The following is a 19,387-nucleotide window of genomic DNA, read 5'->3' as shown; positions in this document are numbered from 1 at the left end:
TTAGCTTAATTACTAATTGCTATTTAATAAAAAAAAACAATTCTGTATTGCACGACTCGTTCGTGCTTTACGATCGAAAAATTTTTTTTCGCCTCACTTCGGTAACTAATCAATTATTATACCCTTGTTAGTTTACGGAATTAAGATGGTTTGCATACTATTTTGAAGAAAATTTAATGGAGATTAATTCCATACTTTTCAAAAATTTATTTAGTTGAATAAAAACGGAAAAAACATCAAAAATAGTTTTAAAAAATTTCCTGTCCGTCAAGTACGAATCCCGTATACACGATAACTTGCGAAAAAATGCAGTAATTGAATCAAATTTTTTTTAAAAAAATTCTTTGAAATAATTGTAGGTCTCCTATTGCAAATGGCTAGGTAACTCAGTGTCGTTTAATTACAATTAATAAAAGAATAAAAAAGGCTGTATAACTATATATCTATATATCTATGTAAAACTAACATGGATGGTGATATATCTATACATTATACGGACATTTATTCCGCTAGGGGCGCTTGTGCATTACCGTCCTAGAACAGCTGTTTTTTTTGCTAATTGGTAGGCCTGAATTTTTTTTCAATTCAATTTTTTTTTATTTTTGTTTTTATTTACGTTTATTTTTTTTTTTGTTATTAATGGAGATATTTTGAATAAGTTCTTTTATAATTATAAAAAAATAATAACATAAGAAAAAACAAGACAAGTTTTAATGAAAGAGAATTGTATATATTTTAAATTTATTCGCACTTCCCGCCATTTTTTTATTGTTATTTATTATTTCATAATATATGAGCATTACGAGTCGTGCACTTTTGGATTTTCCAAATTTTTTCTTATTTGTCATTATTTTGAACCCAAAAAACGTGTTTTTTGATTTTTTAGATTGCAGATTATTTTGCATTATTTAAAATATTTTATCAATAAAACAAGAAAATATTATTTTCGAATATTTTTAGTGGCCAAATTTGCCCCAGCTATAACAAATCAGCCGAAAAATGGATTAATGTATTATATTTTATTTAATTTGACGATAAAAATATAAAAGAATCATTTTTTCAAAATTTTCGGCTGGTCCATTTTGCCCTAGGTGTTATGGGTAAGGCTAAAAATGCGGAATTATATCAAATTTTTTTTAATTTAACGATAAAAATTTGAAAGAATCATTTTTTCAGGATTTTCGGCTGGTCCATTTTGCCCCAGGTGTCATGCGTAGGGCTAAAAGTGCGCAAGTATATCGGATTTATACTAATTAGACGAAAAAAAAAACTTTTTTTTTTTCATAAAATTTTGAGGGTACCCCGTTTTGCCCACCCTACCCCGTTTTGCCCCCCCCCCCCCCTTCCCCTATTTACAAAAGTGATTTTGGAATGTTTAAAAAACATTTAAAAAATAAAATTTTTTTTTACAAAATTTTAGGAGTACCCCGTTTTGCCAACCCTAGTCCGCCCGCCCCCCCCTTCTTCTATATTCATCTGAAAAATGGCTGTATTATTACACGGAGAGAAAAATATCGCCAGATTAAGTATACGTATCGCTATTCTGGCTATACGCTGTATAATCATCTTACTTTAACGATACGCCGTATAGCCAATTCAGCTATACAGAGTATCCTTACAGTGGATCGTCAAAATGACGATCCGTATCCTTATTTTAGGCATTTTATGAATCGCTGACATGACTATTGCGCAAACTCTGTATTTAGGCATCCGGCAACCGAAAACGATGATACGTATAACCAATTTAGCTATAGGGATCCTCACGCTGACAATACAGATACTTATATCAACGAAACTACATATCGTTACAAAGGCTATTCGTCGTATTGTTAAATTAAATAAACGAATACTTAACCTAATCCAAAAACGTATCTTTACTTTAACGATACTATAGATTATTAAATTAATATGAGAGTATTCCTAAATTAGGTATACGAATCGTTATTCTGACGATACGTCATTTGAGGATACATTGGATAGTCATTCTGGCGATATTTTTTTCTCCGTGTACTTTCATTATAAATTAATTCGTATTCTTTATTAATCGAACAGCAAATTTTATAAAGAAAATATGAAATTATTACTAAACGTTTAGTAAAATACATTTTATTACGACTTAACGATTTTTGTTCTGTAAAACTATAAAAATCAACTAAAAATGTGCAATAAATACGCTACACGATATACAAAAATTGTAATCTGTTTGTGGACTGATATTCTTTAGATTTCTCCATAAATTGGTAAATCTGTCGTATTATTAATTTTTGAAACAGTGAAATTTTTTTTTTTTTGTATTTTAAATACAATTCGACTTCCAATACATTTTTTTTAACACCGGTTTTTTTTACAGTGTATCAATGCAATAAAATATTTGATAAAAATGTTTCTTATTCTTTAATAATCGTATGGTCTGATCCTGATCTCCCAGAATTATTTAAAAACTTAAGAATATCTGATATTTTATGCATTTTCTCAGTGCTTACATACAAGCAGAAAGGATAATGATGCTTCACCACCGGACGTGGTAACGTAATATTCATCTCGGGTATTATATCGCGACGTCGAGGTCATATCCAGGGGTCATTGGAGAACTGGAGATGAATGTAAACGAGAAAGCTGAATATTGTAACATCTTGGTAATAATTTAAGCCAATAATCTATTTTTTTAAATTTAGTACCATTAAATATTTAGTTTAATTTACAAATAGTACAACTAGAGTATTAAAAATTTAAATAATAGACTCCAAAAATATGATTAAAAAAAAAATCTTTACATTGGGTGTGGGAATATACTGGCTGTCGTGACTTTAGTTTTTGATCTAGTGTGCAGAACGAATTTTAAAACAAACTCTCGCGAGAAAGACAACATGCCGTTTGTTGTCAGTATCATGCACCCGAACCCTTCACCGCTGCTGCACCCATCTAGACAACAAGTAAACAAGCATGAATGAAAACTAGATCTGGACGCGAGGAGACTCTGAGAGTACACAAACTCTTTTATATACACATATACCGATTATATATGCTTATTTTAAGTGGACAAACGTGTGTATGACGATCACTGGATCTAGATATATCTAAACATGTATGTACTATGTGTAGGTGGATATGATGCTTGTAAAGCTTGAGAGTTGAATGAACATTTTTCTCTCAAGAACATTTAATTTCGACAGTTCCCACGCTACTAGTTTGACGTATTTCAAGATTTTATAAATGATAACGTACATCATAAACATATTTTAAATATTTTAGCAACTGTCACAGGCAAATATATTTACTTTTTTAGTTTAATTTTTAGATTTCATTTCTCTGGTTCACATAATAAAACAACTTAAATAAAATAATACATTTTTTTTCTTGCATGCTGATGTTGAAAATCAATTTCTTTTTTTTTTTACTCTGTAAGAGACGATAATAAAAATACATGTATGATAAAATATTTCATGGTTGATGTAAAGTGATCCGGATATAATTTTTGAGTAGTAAAAGTTTACGACAAACTCGACGTATAGTTACATATAAAAAACTATCAAAAAAATCTCACCAATGATCGAGACAAGTCAGGCAGTTGCGCTCGTGAAATTCTGCAGTTTAATAAAAATATTAAAATTGACCACTGACAAAATTTAGGCAAATTGTGATTAATGTTTCCCGGTGACTTGTGATAACCTCGATTATATATTTTTATTACATGAACAGAATTTTAAAATTTTTATAATACATGAGAGAATATTTTGACTTTAGTCGCTCCTACATCTACTACATATATTTATGGATTTTTTTATTTTATTTTCAATATATTTAATATTCATCAGACGATGCATAAAAAACTGCATGTATAAAAAATATTTATAATAAATGATATTTTAGAAAGCTGAACAAACGTTACCATGGAATTTTCCATTTATCTCTATTATCAACATGTTTCATAATTTTTTTTTTAAATAAAATATAAATATAAAACAAAAAAGCTTGAATATAAAGCGAACAAAATATTAATTCAAATGATTTATACAAAGCATTGATAGTCTCAAACGGACTGTCGATTATCCACTAATAAAAGCATCGTACAATCGAAAATTAATAAAAAAATAAATAAAAAAAAAAAAAAAAGGGAAGGCAAAAAATTTGATTTCCTTTGCTAACTGTGCTTCTATATATCTGGGAGGCATAACACAGTCATCTCTCCACCTCTTTTTCAATTTGAGTTCACAGTCCCTCGTTATAGTTAAGAGAAAAGCTTGGCGTGGGTGCTGAGAGGTTCGCCAAAGAGAGATGCACTTGAGAGCTCGGATCGTCCCCTCGTACAACAAAAAACATGGCTGCCGCGGGCTTGGCGCGCCCCGTCTGTTGCACACAAGAATATAATTTCTGAGTATCACGCCTGACATTTTAAAATTAACTTCATACATCTACTACTCATTTAGTACACATACTAAACAACTGCAAAAAATATTACTAAATTACATATTCATTTTATTAATATGTATCTGTATCTCTTCAATCACACATATATATGTTAAATATTTTTTTGCTCTTCAACTGCAGTAGTATATCCAATTAGTTAAGCAATAAATGAGACAAGGTACATCTCGAAATCGTCAATGTCCGTCACGAATAGTCGCATCACGTAGAAAACGTCTGTCGCTACTCTAGTTGTCTCTCTACCCGATTTGAAGAAACAAAATGTATATACGCATTGACTGTATATATATATATATAGATAGATTGCTGATGTATGTATAGAGTAAAGAGAAATGAGCAAACTAAATGTAAAGAGAGGAACGAGTTCACGATGCTGCAGCAAGAGTCGAGACGAGAAGAGTAAATCTCCCTCTAGCAATCAAGCCGCGTAGGCTAGTCAGTTTGTTCTAATCAGCGCTGACCGCGCGAGTTAACTCAATCAGTTAACGAGCCAAGCCGCTTAACTGACCAACCCCTACGTCCATCGTCATACAACCATTTTAACCAATTTCCTTTCCTCCTATTGCATATATGTACTCCATTCTCTTGTGTATATCCTCAATTTATATACATATATATGTTCACTTAAAACTTTCCAATAAACATTTTCTGTTTTGATTTTAACAATCCGGAAATTCATTTTCATTTCATGGTTATACTTTTGCATCAGAGTATATCAATATGCCAATTTATATACTTTTTTATTATGTTTATTGATAAAAATTTATTTTTTACAAAAGAGAAACTGCGGCAAGATGACTCACCCCTCAAAATTTAATAAAAAAAAAATAAAAGAATTTTTTTTTATGGAAATTCTTTCGTGACTTTAAATTTATCAAGGATTCAAAAGGGAACACAAATCTAAAAAAAATCAAATTATTTTTTATTATACCAAAATTTCTTTGTGAATTTTTTTGGAAAAGAAATCATCGCGGCCCGTGACAAAATATGTTTTACGTAAAAAATTTTGATACATTTTGTTGTTTTTTTTTCTTATAATTTTTAGTAGTTGGCTGTCCTGTCCTCTGAGAAAAAAAAAATTTTTTTATCAAAATTATTGTATAATGACGTTAAATTTGTTGAAAATTGATGACAACAATTTTTTTATTCGGTGGTCAAAAACCACAAAAGATAATTACTTGCTTAGGTGGGCTATCGTGCCCCGTCTTCCCCATACTTTACTGTATTGAGGTTGAAGAGACAATTTATTGACGAAATTTGATATTCATAACAAAATAATTATTTAATGATATATAAAAATATACAATTGAACAATTTGCATAAACGATAAATACATAAATACGATGCACCTGAGAACATAAATTTAAGAAAAGAAAAATATATAGCAAAACGATACCTATATATATATATATAAACTGGATAATGAATACTCAAACCCAAGACGACGAAGGCAAGTGGCTGTCTACTGTCGGCCTCTTTTATGTTGGATCATATACTTCTGTTTGTCCCAATGCAGAGTCTAAGGGCGATAATCTAAGAAAGAAAGAGATGAGGAAGAGAAATAAAGAGAAAAGGAAAAAGGAACCGCACACATGAGGCGACGTATTGTCCGCTGTCCGATCGGATCCGCGAAAGCCAGTGTACTGTACAGAGAAGAGGCCGGATGTGCGGCCTGTGTGTAAACGCTACTTGATGCACCCGCAGCTATACATCGCCAAAAGACTTACTCATGGGACAAGAAATATGAATCGTCCATTACATGCTTATGTATATAGATATATAAAAACTCTTTAAATACATTATCAATGCTCATAATATATCTCATGATGATAATAAAAAAATTGCCATTCAACAAATAACATTTGCTGTATAAATAACATAAATAAACGAATATTTTTTTTAGCATCAGGTAAAAAGTTTAATAAAATGTCCAAAATAAAAAAAAAAAACAGACCACACAAGTTGTGTATCTTTTATGATTTGATCAATGCAATGTCCATCGTCACGTTTTTCCATAATATTTAAAAATAAAAAATAAAAAAAAAAGTATTTTTTATTGAATATATAATTATTGGCAAACATCATTTATTGCATATTAAAGATATTTAAATTGAATTTATATAATTAAGTATGTATTAATAAATTATTTATCGAGTATGTATAATTATTTGTTAATTCGCTATACAAATAATAACAAAAACATGCAATATATAATTATGAATGCAATTTTTTTATCAGATAAATTAAGAATTTTGATTATGAAGATATAAATGGTACAAGTTTAAACGAGGATTCAATATGGCAATCGGCTTAATGCCGATCACGCGTTTGCGATCGAGGATTCTCGACTAAAATATATCTACGTAATGCCAAGAGCGTAGACGAGACGTGCGTTTGATCGGTAGCCGACTGCTGCGGGACTACAAAATTATAAATTTATAATATATACATATGTATATTTGCCAATGATATGTGGATACAGCTCGAGAGATACACTAAAAACGGCAATAAAACTAAATAAATTACAGGTAAACGTTGATGTATTAAACGCCATATCACTCGCGTTCATTCTGGTGCGTGTTCCAAAATTTAAGTATATTTTTTTTAAAATATCTTTCAGTACTCACTGACGTAAAAGTGACACAAGGTCTGTCTTTTATGACAAAATAATAAAAATAAGCAAATCAAGATATACGTGATGATAAAGATGTTTTTTTTTTTTATTTCTTTTTAGAAACATTTTATTGACCGAAATTGTTATTTATTAATTTAACTCTATATACACTATATAAAAAATTGAGAGTGAATCCGGAGTGAATACGAATTCTATTTCAATCCGAATTAATTTCGTCACTTTGAGTTAAACGAAGGGGCCCTACTTGGCCCAGCACTGGGGAACCTAGCTTTGGCACACCTATATTGGCCCATGCTTGGTTCAAGATTGGGTACTCAATCCTGGCCATCCCAATCATTACCCGAATCTGGGCCAGGACTGGGTAACCTAGCCTTGGCCATTCAATAGCAAACCAGCCTTGGGCCAAAACTGGTTGCCCCCGCCTTGGCCGTCCAATGGCAACCCAGACTTGGACCAAGATAGGATTACCCAAGTTTGGCTATACCTATGGTTTCATAAGTAAATCATATAAATGTATATCATCTTAACAAGAGGTTCGTCCAGTGGCTACCGTTCAGGCCCAGCAATCAGAAGGACGGCAGTTCGCGCCCAGAGCTAAGCAGAATTTTCACCGAGTTTTTTTCACATCATTTACTTCCCTTGGATAGTTTAAACGTTAATGATCATGAACTCTATTAGGTTAATAATAATAAAATTTTTTTTAATTAAATTTATTTCTTTCGTCGATGTATGGGTCAGGGCTGGCAACCAGGCTTGGCACGGTGTTATCATTCCAGACTTCTACCAAGGCTGGAACAAGGCTGGCTTACAAACTTGTTCCAGAGTTCTACATAGTTGAACCAAGCCTGAGCCAAGCTTAGGTCCGTCGTACTTTCCTCTCTGGGATGCGGAGTTATTACATTACTTATAAATAATGAACAATCTACTTTCATTTTGACTCCCGAATGGCCTTTTTTTTATTATATTATTGATAAAAAGTAAAATTCATGTATACAGAGTAGTCTGAGGAAATGGGACACCATATTTTTTATAGGTCCCTCGAACACAATAAGACACAACCTGTAACACAAAAAAAAATTTTTTTTGATCGAAAATGCTCAGCTACACTCAGAAAAAAAAATACTTTTATTGAGAACATTTACTTGATACAAAAACATATATTCTTGATAATTTTTAAGAATATATAATTTTGTCTCAAGAATTCGTAGAATTGAAGTAAATAATTTTTATTTAATTCAAGTAAAGCTATTCTTTTGTTTACTCATAATATAATATCAAATTCATATAATAACAAAAATAATTTTGATGCTCTTTTCTCAAGAAATTGATAATTAACAATAATAAAATAAATATTTTGAACGAATTTCTTGAACCAAGAAATTCTTGTTTGGAAAATAGTATTTTTTTTTCTCAGTGTACAGTTTGTTATAAAGAATGGGGTAAGTTGATCAATCCGGGCAGTGTGACCGATTTCAAACTTCCAACAAAAAAATTTTTTTTTCCAAGTTTTTTTCATTATTGAATTACTTATTGAGAATAGGAAAAAGCTGACTCTGAGATAAGATTGGCCGTACTTTCCAGGCTGACCGAAATCCCCTATTCTTTTCCACAAGCCGTAACTACGCATTTTTAAGCAAAAAAAAAATTCTATTCTTAAAAATGGCACCTCATTTTGTAATGGGTTTCCCTATATGTTTTATTGTTTTAATAATCGATGTGTATAAAGCTATGAATAACCAATAGTATATTATATATTCAAAAATTCTATTTATATTTTTATCACGATTTTCAATATTTTTGCAGTGATCAAAACTTTTGATTAGACAGTTTGGGTGGTCTCTAATCGTTAAAATTGCAAATAAAAAATCACGCAAATAGCTGCATATTATATACACTGGAATAATTCAACGAATAAAATTTTTCATCAATACACAGCCAGTTATTTATTTAATTTCTATTCTTTTATTTTATTTTTTCAATATGAGACCTTTGATTAGTTTCAATATCGTAAATGGCAAGAAAGTGTGTATAGATAGAAAAAAAGTCTCTGGTGGAAACCCGTGTAAGAGAGAGATGAAGATTGAAAGAGATTATATATATATATATACATAAAATACAAAGAATGAAAAAGCAATCATGATATATCTATCGAACGGGCTGAGTCCCATGGCGTGACGGTTAAGAGATTACTTACTTGACTTAATGCCGCACCCGCGGGAATCGACTCTCGAGGAAAGAGGAAGCAAGACGAAGATAATAGAAGTATAGTATATATGTATATAGATTCGATGACTCTCGAGCGTTACACAACTATCATATGGCTAATCTCCTCGCTCCCATCGAAGCAGTAGAGTAGATTGAGTAGACCTTATACTCAAATGAATCGTGTACCTATTACACCTGCTGTCTCAGATATCCCTCCCTTATATAAGATATGACATAAGGGCGTGACGACGGCTTTGTCCGCAGTGAAAATTAAATTTGTTGGCGATACCGTCAAAAAAACAGTTGATAAAAAAGGAAGAGATCGAGAATTTTAAAAAGAAAGGACGAGATGAAAATGATGCAAAATCTGACTTATCGTCGAAAATATTGAATTAGGAAGAATACGCCAAGTATCGGTATGAATGTTTTGAAGAAATGCATTATTTATGATAAAAATCGTTGCTTAACACGTCAAAAGTTTGATAAGTTTATATTTTCATCAAAAGATGAAGAATAAGCTATGAAGACTTGTATTTCAATTACAGTAAACATCATCCAAAACGTAAAAGGATGCGCTCTAAAAATTAATTAGTGAAATTTACTGGGAATCGGTGGATATAGTCACTATTTATCCAGCTATAAGTATACTACTAATTCAACCAGTGGTATAATCCCAGAGAGAAAAATACTACGGGCCCAGGCTTGGCCCAACTTTGAAGAATCTTGGGTCAGGCTTGTAAGCCAGTCTTGGCCCAGTTTTGGTAAAAGTCTGGAATGATAATCTCGAGCCAAGCCTGGTTGCCAGACCTAGCCTATGCTTCGTCGCCAGTCCTGGCCCATACATCGAGGAAACGAATAAATTTAATTTTAAGAAAATTTTATTATTATTAACCTCGTAGAATTCATGATCATTAACGTTTAAATTATCTAAGGGAGGTAAATGATGTGAAAAAAACTCGGTGAAAATTCTGCTGGGCTCTGGGCGCGAACTGCCGTCCTTCTGATTGCTCGGTCCGAACGGTAGCTACTGGACGAACCTACTAATGTTCAACTGATACATTTATATGATCTACTTATTAAACCATAGGTATAGCCAAACTTGGGTAATCCTACCTTAACCCAAGTCTGGCTTGCCATTGAATGGACAAGGCTAGAGGTTACCCAGTCTTGGCCCAAGCCCAGGTAATCATTGTAACGGCCAGGACTGAGTACCCAATCTTGAGCCAAGCATGGGCCAATATAGATGTGCCAAAGCTAGGTTCCCCAGTGCTGGGCCAAGTAGGGCCTCGTCATTTAACTCTGGCAACTCCTGCATGGGATTATAACTGTAGAAATAGTGACTATCCACTGATTCGCAGTGAAATTCACTAATTCATTTTTAGGGGGTAATTCATTTTTAGAGAGCATATATTAACAAAGAAGCGAAAGACGAACAATAAAAACTGACACATTGATAAATCCAACGTCAAAAGAGCTGAGCAAAACAGAGTTGACAATAAACAAGGTAAAAAATATAATAAAAATCTGATTATTGACAGAATTTCTGCTCCACGTCAAGATAACTTATATAAACTAAGGAATACAATCCAATAAAGGACAAAAAAATAAGAAGAGGACAAATTATTGAAATTCAGTATGATGACGGAGTCAGGATATACATTGTAGGACAACTCTCTTGATGATAATATATTATCACAATTCGCATATCCAAAAAATCCGAGGAAAGCCTAGGTTTAAAATTGAATCCGCCGGCGGATACAGGACTTCATAAGCATGGTTTCATTGTCTCAAATTCACTGGATAAAGTCGTTTACAATCCAAAAACTCGTGGTGTTCATTGCCCTAATAACGCCAACAAAGGAGTGTCCTAATATATGAAGAACAGAAAAAAAAACAATAATTAAAAATGTGTATTTGTAAACAATAAGATTGTTACTAAATCTTGTTGCCGCATGTAATGTATACGTGACACAGCCATGCACTGATGAGTATTTTCCTTACAATATTAAGGAAAAATTTTTTTATTCCAAGCTATTAGTTTATTTATAAATGAAAATATTTGTTCTGTTGATTATTAATTATTATGATCAAAGCTATAAAAGTTACACAGAAAAATTATTCTCGTTCGAAATGGTATGGTGTCATAGTAAAGCCGAACCATGTTGACCACCTGACGGAAATTGAAATAAACACATGCAAAAATTGCTATGGCCATAGTAACATAGACAACGATTATATCACAAATTACTGCAACGATTGTAAATTTTACTATATGGTCATAGTAATTATGTGCTTATTTCATTTTCTGCGGGTTGTCACACTGTAAAATATTCGCGGAGTGAATGAATTTTCAATTATTCACTCCCCTCGGAGTGAAATTCACTCCGCAGGGGAGTTTTCACGGAGTAGATAATTTTTTGTTAATTTAATCCCTCCGGAGTGAAATTCATTCCGGAGCGAAGTTTTAAAAATATTATTAATAAAATATAACTCCACATAATAAAATCAAAGTAGAAATTTGCGTATTACATTATTGATCAGCTGATATGCACACACATACGCACATACATATTTAGGCACACACGCGCACTCGCACACACACGCACGCACACGTTTGCACCCACGCACAAATTTTCACACATTTGCACACACCCAAACACACACATGCACGCAAACACACACATGCATGCAAACACACACTCGCACACATTGTTTAGCAGTTTGTAATAATTAATATAAATTTATTTAAGTATTAAAACTCCGGACCGGAGTGAATTGGGAGTGAAATAAAATCCGTGTCACTCCGAGATCACTCCGCTAAAAAAAAACTCCCAATTCACTCCGCATGCGGAGTGATTTTTTTTTAAACTCCGGAACTCCGAGTGGCGGAGTGAATGCGGAAGGAATTCGGATTTAATTTCAATCCGAATTCACTCCGGATTTTTTACAGTGCAACATGGTCCAGTTTTACCATAACGCCATAGAATTTCAGGCGAGAATAATTTCTCCGTGTACTTGTGTATAATATCTGAAGTTTACTCTAAACATTTCAAATTACATATTTTACGTGAACGTTATTTAAAAATCATAAAATATTCAGCTCAAATAACTGATAAAAGTAATAAAGTTATTATTTATTTAAATCAGCTAATTTAGTTTTTGTCTTAATTATATGTATTTAATAAAAATAAAAAAATTAACAGGTACGGATATTTTTAACGCTTAATTCTTATCGTTCTCAGTCGTGTTATTAAAATAATCGTAGACTCGTATCGAAACGACACTTTGGGACTCGACAGTTTTCGTGCTCGATGGCAACGCGAGTAAATGAAATAGGTATACATATAGCTGCAAGCCGCGTGTTATAGATCATCATATCTGACAGTTAGATCAGTGAAGTATCGTTTTGAGTGACGGACAAAGGTCGCCTGTGGCGTCAGACCTGCGCGTCACGGATGCCAAAACGACAAAATTATCCTTAGCTACTATATACCTTTAGGACTGTGTAACTAGAAAATACTGTTAGACATTTAATGATATATTATTTCCAAAAGATTCTACAGCGACGATTAAAAATTTTTAATGCTTACAAAGTTTTTTTAAAATCTTCTAATACATATTTTCAATTTTCTAAAATATATCTTTACGACTTTTTAAACCTTTTCCTCTTTTTCTTTTTTTCGACATTTAAATTGACGAAAGAGCCAAAAGGCAAGTGGTATATTTTATCTTATCTGATCAAAAATAACTTTTAAACTGAAAGAGCTACTTAGACTTTTCTGACTAGAGTTCGCCATGACGTATTACCATTAGCTACGCGCTCTCATCTTTTTGCCTCATTACTGTAATTAGACCTGAAACTTTCGTACTCATCTACAGAAATCTCAGTACAACATCTTGAATTCTGTCAATGCCCATAAATGTCAGTATATTTTTTTTTAAATATTATTACTATAATTATTTTAATAAATTTAACATCCTTTTTTGAACGTCTTTACTTAGTCATATATTATTAAATAACTATAGAGTAATTTATAAACAACCTATAATATAAATTTATAAATATATCAATAAAACCAGACGAATTAATAATTATCAAAGCAATAAACTCAATGATTATAAATAGATCTATACTGCTCTATTTCTGTGACATATATTTATATCAACTTCCTTTGAAAAAAACATTGCTCATCATTAATTTATCATCTGATATATGTAGCAAGCATATATACATCACGCATTGATGCATGCCGATATTATCCTCTCACGATACATACAAGACGTCACTCTCAAGAGTCACTCTCATATACATAATATCGGCAGATGCAAATAATAGTGACGACGATTAGTGCTCAGTGACCCAAATGACCTCTTACGCGGTGGTCCAATTTGCGGCTGCTTTGTTCAATTATTCATCATTAGTCAATACTCGATGCTAGCAGAAGACTCCTACGCTATTTCCTTTTTTAATATTCTCGTTATCATGTATACACATATATTTATATATGTATATATACATATACAACTACAGTTTAACCTCGATTATAATCAACTATCTCGATCATCTGTTGTTTGACAAAAAAATTTAAATAAAGTTTCACTGAATTATCATGACTTCAAAGTATGATGCAGTTTATATTATCAGCATCAGAACCTGTTCTCATCATCTTCCTTAATCAAATAATTTATTTTAAATCGGCTGCTGTAGATCACGCTACACCTGTATCCCCTCAGAGTCTATAATCTATATAGATATATATATATATAAATAGACGTCATGGTAATTTGACAAAATAATTACTGCAGAATTTGTAGACATATAATGTGCCTACAAGAGAGCTTCACAACTTAATCTGACTGGAACGTCTCATTAGTCTCAATATTTATGACTGACTAAGGCATTAATTCACTGTTCCAGGTCAGGTGCAAAGCCGGAATCACGCATGGACACCATCCTACGTGAGAGAAGACCCGCTTGAGGACACTATATACACATGGAGAATGGGATTCTTCGAATTTTCGGTAATTTTAACGGTGCAGGCGCTAGCTCACTCCAGAAGATACAACATCCTGAATAAGTATATATATATACAGAAAGGTCTGTGGATGCTGAAAAGTAAGGTCGAGGGATGAGAGCGAGCTAAGGAAAGGAGGAGAACGATCGTGAGGACTCACCGTGGGCTAACAAGGTGGGCCCGCCTCGCGTAATGACGGGTCTCGCACGGGGCCCCACACTTATTGCCTTTTATTTATTTTTAATCTTCATCCGAGCCAAAAGCATCACGCAGACGGACAGCGTACGGAGGCAACATCCGGGCCCCGGCGCCTCCCACCCTCATCAGTTATCATCCACCTTAACTCATCATCCAATTCTCTTTTTTATTTCACTGCTTTTACCTCGTGATTCATTAATCTCATTATGATTTCAACTGAGTGGAAAAAGTGATACTCGTTGTCGCATTAACGTAGACACTGTTTTAAATGTTAACATTGTTACAATTATTGTCATATGAGTTAAGCTCGATGTTATTTTCTTTATCACTTTGTTTTTAACTTCCCGCTATGAAAATTGAAAATTTTCAAAAACGAGAAATTACTAGTTTTGGTCCGATTTTCAAAAATCAAGATTTCATCAGATCTCGACGTTTAAAGATCCTACTTAGGAAGCTATATTCTGACCATTTTAAGATGAACGTCCGTGTGTATGTGTAAAATTTTTTTCGTCCGACGATGTCGTTGGAACCAATCAATCTATTCGAGCGTACTTGGCGGAAATCGAAAGGGCTTACCAAGACTTAGAATTGATTAGATTTTTAAGTCAATCGGCCGAGTAGCTTACGAGTTATGAGAAAAATAACAATTAAAAAAAAAAAATTTTTTTATATTTTTTGCGTATAATTCATCACCGCTTTTGAGCTCGACGAGCTCAAAAATTTACGTTATCTGCGAGCTTGAAATCAGCGGGAAGTTTTGGGGTTGTCCTGCAGGGTAACCATTTTTCAGATTTTTTATTCTGATTGTTATACATATAGAGAGGAAACATAATCGTTCACGGCACATCCGCTTACCTCATATATATTCATATATATATATATAATAATAAACATATTATACACGAGTATGATATATGTATAGTTAAGTTGATGAGTTTCTTTAATTCACATTGACGTTATGCGTGCAATTAATATTGGGTATGCTAATTATACAGGTATTTATTTAACCATTGCGATTATTATCAAGCGATTCCGCACACACATTTATAATATATGTATTCACTTTTTCATGTCAATTACAAGATGTAAAAGCGTCGGATATTCATTCACTTGATTGCTACCTCACACATCCGTCTTCGTGTTTTAATGTTGTTATGCATAGAAATTAGATTTTATACATATTTAAATACAAGTTTTTTTTTTTATTTTTCAACATTCAAACACTTTTAGAGAAAAAAATAATATTACAATAAAAAATAAATATAAACTCTTCATTCTATCAATAACTTAAATCAAAAAGTGTACAAATAATTTCTTTGAGTTGTTTTTCTTATTTACTAAATAATTAAAATGCATCCTCTTATATTATTATATTAATCATTCATAAAAATCCGGAGTTAATTTTTTACAGGTTTATATAGTGCCTTTTTTATGGATTATATGTATAACCTTAATAAAGTAATTATGAAATTCTCGGTTTAAAGCTTTAAAAAAAGTAATAATAATAAATAACTAAAAATATAATAAAAGAAAACGATTTGCAGAACAATTCAATCATCTCTTTTGTTATCACAGAGCTCGAGTTGAATTCAAGGATGTAAACGGAAGTGGCTTGAGATTATAAAACTCGTCGTCACCATTTAACGACCTAACTGCTAATGCCAGGGTCTCGTCAACGTTGTCCTGATGAGTGATCACTAGTTGCAAGAAGGATGAAAACAGAAGATTAAGAACAAGAAAAAGACAAGGATAATAAATAAAAGCTGTAAAAGAGTTGAGAAGAGAAAGAAAAAGACGCATCGTGTGTTTTCTTAACGACACCCCGGGCCACCACGGACGGAGAGCGCCGATTCCTCCGCTTGGACGTAACGTATAATCAACACATTTTTATATCCCGCAGCCAAAAACTTCTTTCTCAATGGCCAAACCTCAGGAGTGCGCCTTATTTCTTCCATAGTATAAATATATCTATATACGTATATATCTATCTTACTTTATCACTCTTTCTCTTTCTCCTTATTTACGTTCACGTTGATCATCTTCGTTTTCTCGCATGCCTCATCGTGTCTTGACTTCTCTTAAAGGCACACTATCCACATTGAGCTGCTCGTTTTGGCGGCGACGAAATTACCCGACCACCTTGGGCGCCTGCACGCCCGTCTCACGGGCCAGCCTTCTTTCGCAATTTGCCAATCGACCCGACCCCAGATCATTCATTTGCATTTTACGATTTTTCAAGTGAAATTAACACAGTGGGTCTCACTAAATTTTTACACTCAGTGAATAGTCTATTTGACTCTTTTATAGCTTTGATCATATTTTCCAATGAACAACTTTTTTAAAATATAATATTCCAAGAAAAAAAAAACTATCAACGTTATTATAATTTCCTATACATAATTAATATACGTGTATATATGTATTAAGTGGTTTTATAATTAAACCCTCACTATAAAGTAAATAATATAAATAAAATGAAGTATATTAGCCTATAAATAGCTTTATATTAACTATTATAGTAAAATTTTTTGTTATAGGTAAAAAATGTTGAGATGATACGATAAAGCTAACAAGCCCTGTCTGATCTTTAATAGCTCGGGGAACACTTCTTCGAATGACCGCAATTGAAGGATCCCAAAAGGAGGGCGTGAGGCAATCCAATTTCGTGAGGCTGCAGGAGCAACAGCAGGAACTCGTCTCATTCGTTTGCTTTGGGTGCTTCCGTATGAACATCCATTGCCACAGATTGCATCCTCTAAACGATTTACAACCGATATACCCGCGTATCGTTGTCTGGCACGCTATCCGCTTGTTAAAGTCACTATACTACCAGAAGAAGAGAGATCAAAGTATATATGGAGTCAGGTATATATGGAGAAACCGCTACTTCGAGTCCTCTCTGTATAAACTCAAGTCGATTTATATACGCGAGACATTGGGTATATATTTATATGTATGTATATAGATGAGACATTGCACGCACTCTGTATACACTCGACTTATGATCACGAATAATAAAAATGGACTAGCAAAAAACAGATTACATATATCTTATATTGTGACATACATATATGTTAAGAGAATATGATTTTTATTGTTATTGTTGATTAATAATAACCAACAATTTTATTAAAAAAATAAAAAATAATAACACAATAAATGCGTTGTATAGCTTTAGCTTCAGGTCACCCACGATGATCTGGAATTGTTCTTGATTCTTCTTTCTCGTTAGAGCGCGAGATTGCCACAGCAATTTTGTGGTTTTTAAAGTAGCATTTATCAGGTAATTCTGAGGGTTCATTTGAACAAGAATAACGTCTAACTGCTCGCTGACTCTTTTCAAGTTCTCTGAGTTTATTGAGATTAACCTGCTTCATTTTAACATCAATATATATATTTCCTATAGAAACATCAACAAAACAAACAAGTTAATCATCTCATAAACGAAATCAAAGCGCGTGTAGTAAATTCCATAGAATTGTTAATAGATTTTTCTTTATATCATCGAATATTTTCTCAAAATATAAATTCGACTGATATATTGATACTTTTAAAATATTATAAAATTATTAATAATTACTACAGAGAAAAAAAAACATATATATATATATATATATATATATATATATACATATACATCAATACGATAATTATATATAATTAAAAGTCATTGATTTAATGCAGATTAATAAGTAAAGTAAAGGTACGTGATAAAGATCGTCAATAATGAATTCGTCGCGGTTCTGGCTGTGGCGAACAACACACGACACGAAAAGGTATGAAGACGCATCGACTAAATTGGTAGTAGTCGAGAGACAGAAGAACGCGTGCGAGCATTGCAACGATTGCAACCAAGTCAGGAGCATCAACTGTATACCGTGTATATAGTATCAAGAAATATACACAAGAGAAACGAGAAGGCTCATGGTAGAAGATCCAGTGAACATTTCTCGAGATGATGTGAGGTCCGACGTTCGTGACCAGACGTTCCAGCATGCCAAGACGATGGACGTAGGAAGAAGAAGAAGAAGAACAATAAGAACAAGAACAAGAAGAAGCGAGTGCGCGAGTAGGCTCGTTACGCGATAGTTATATCTCGCCAGTGGCGTAATCACTCACAAAATCCTATCGCTGCAGTCTCTCAACATCTTATTCATTTATAAACAAGAGTATAGCTTTTTATCATATTTCTTTGTTTGGATGCAAATTTATTTTACAACGAATAATAATCAACGCAGTGTTGTTTAATAAAAAATAAGCAATAGTCAAATAAATCGATTATATTAATTAAGATATAAGCAAACGAATTTAAAAAAACTGTAGATAATGATAATGTGATTGGTATAATAAATTATGAAGAATATGAAATGCTACGCCAGTGTTGGACCACCAGGGAGCCGCGCCACGCCCCTTACCCGAGACTCAATACCTGTGTATGATCCGTGTATGTACGCGCACAAATGATTTTAACGCCGCCAACGAGTATAAGCAACATAACAACAGCAGAGGTGGTGAACTGCTGCGACGACGACGAATGCAGTAGAGAGTAAACGAGTGAGAAAGATGATACGACGACAGTGACTTGGTGCAATGGCGGACACCGTATGTGAAATGTAAATGTATTGCGTCAACTTCCCTTACTGTCTTCTTATTTCATATATTCTTCACTCCTCTTCGCCCTCAGGACCGAGAGTGTCGACAGCATAATCATCAACCTGGAGGAAAAAAAAGGAAGGAGATAAAGAGATATGTATGATTCGCTGTACGCCTACGCTACTACCTACCAAGATTCATATTCCAACCAGAAGACTATTAAGTGTATACATTCGAAAAGTTTATGTTCTTCTCTACCTAGTAAGACAATTTAAAGCACATTACTTTTCTTACAATAAATAGTACGGATAAAAAA

Source organism: Microplitis mediator, chromosome 2 (genome assembly GCF_029852145.1).
Source record: "Microplitis mediator isolate UGA2020A chromosome 2, iyMicMedi2.1, whole genome shotgun sequence".
Lineage (NCBI taxonomy): Eukaryota > Metazoa > Arthropoda > Insecta > Hymenoptera > Braconidae > Microplitis > Microplitis mediator.
Note: the sequence above shows the minus strand (reverse complement) of the source record.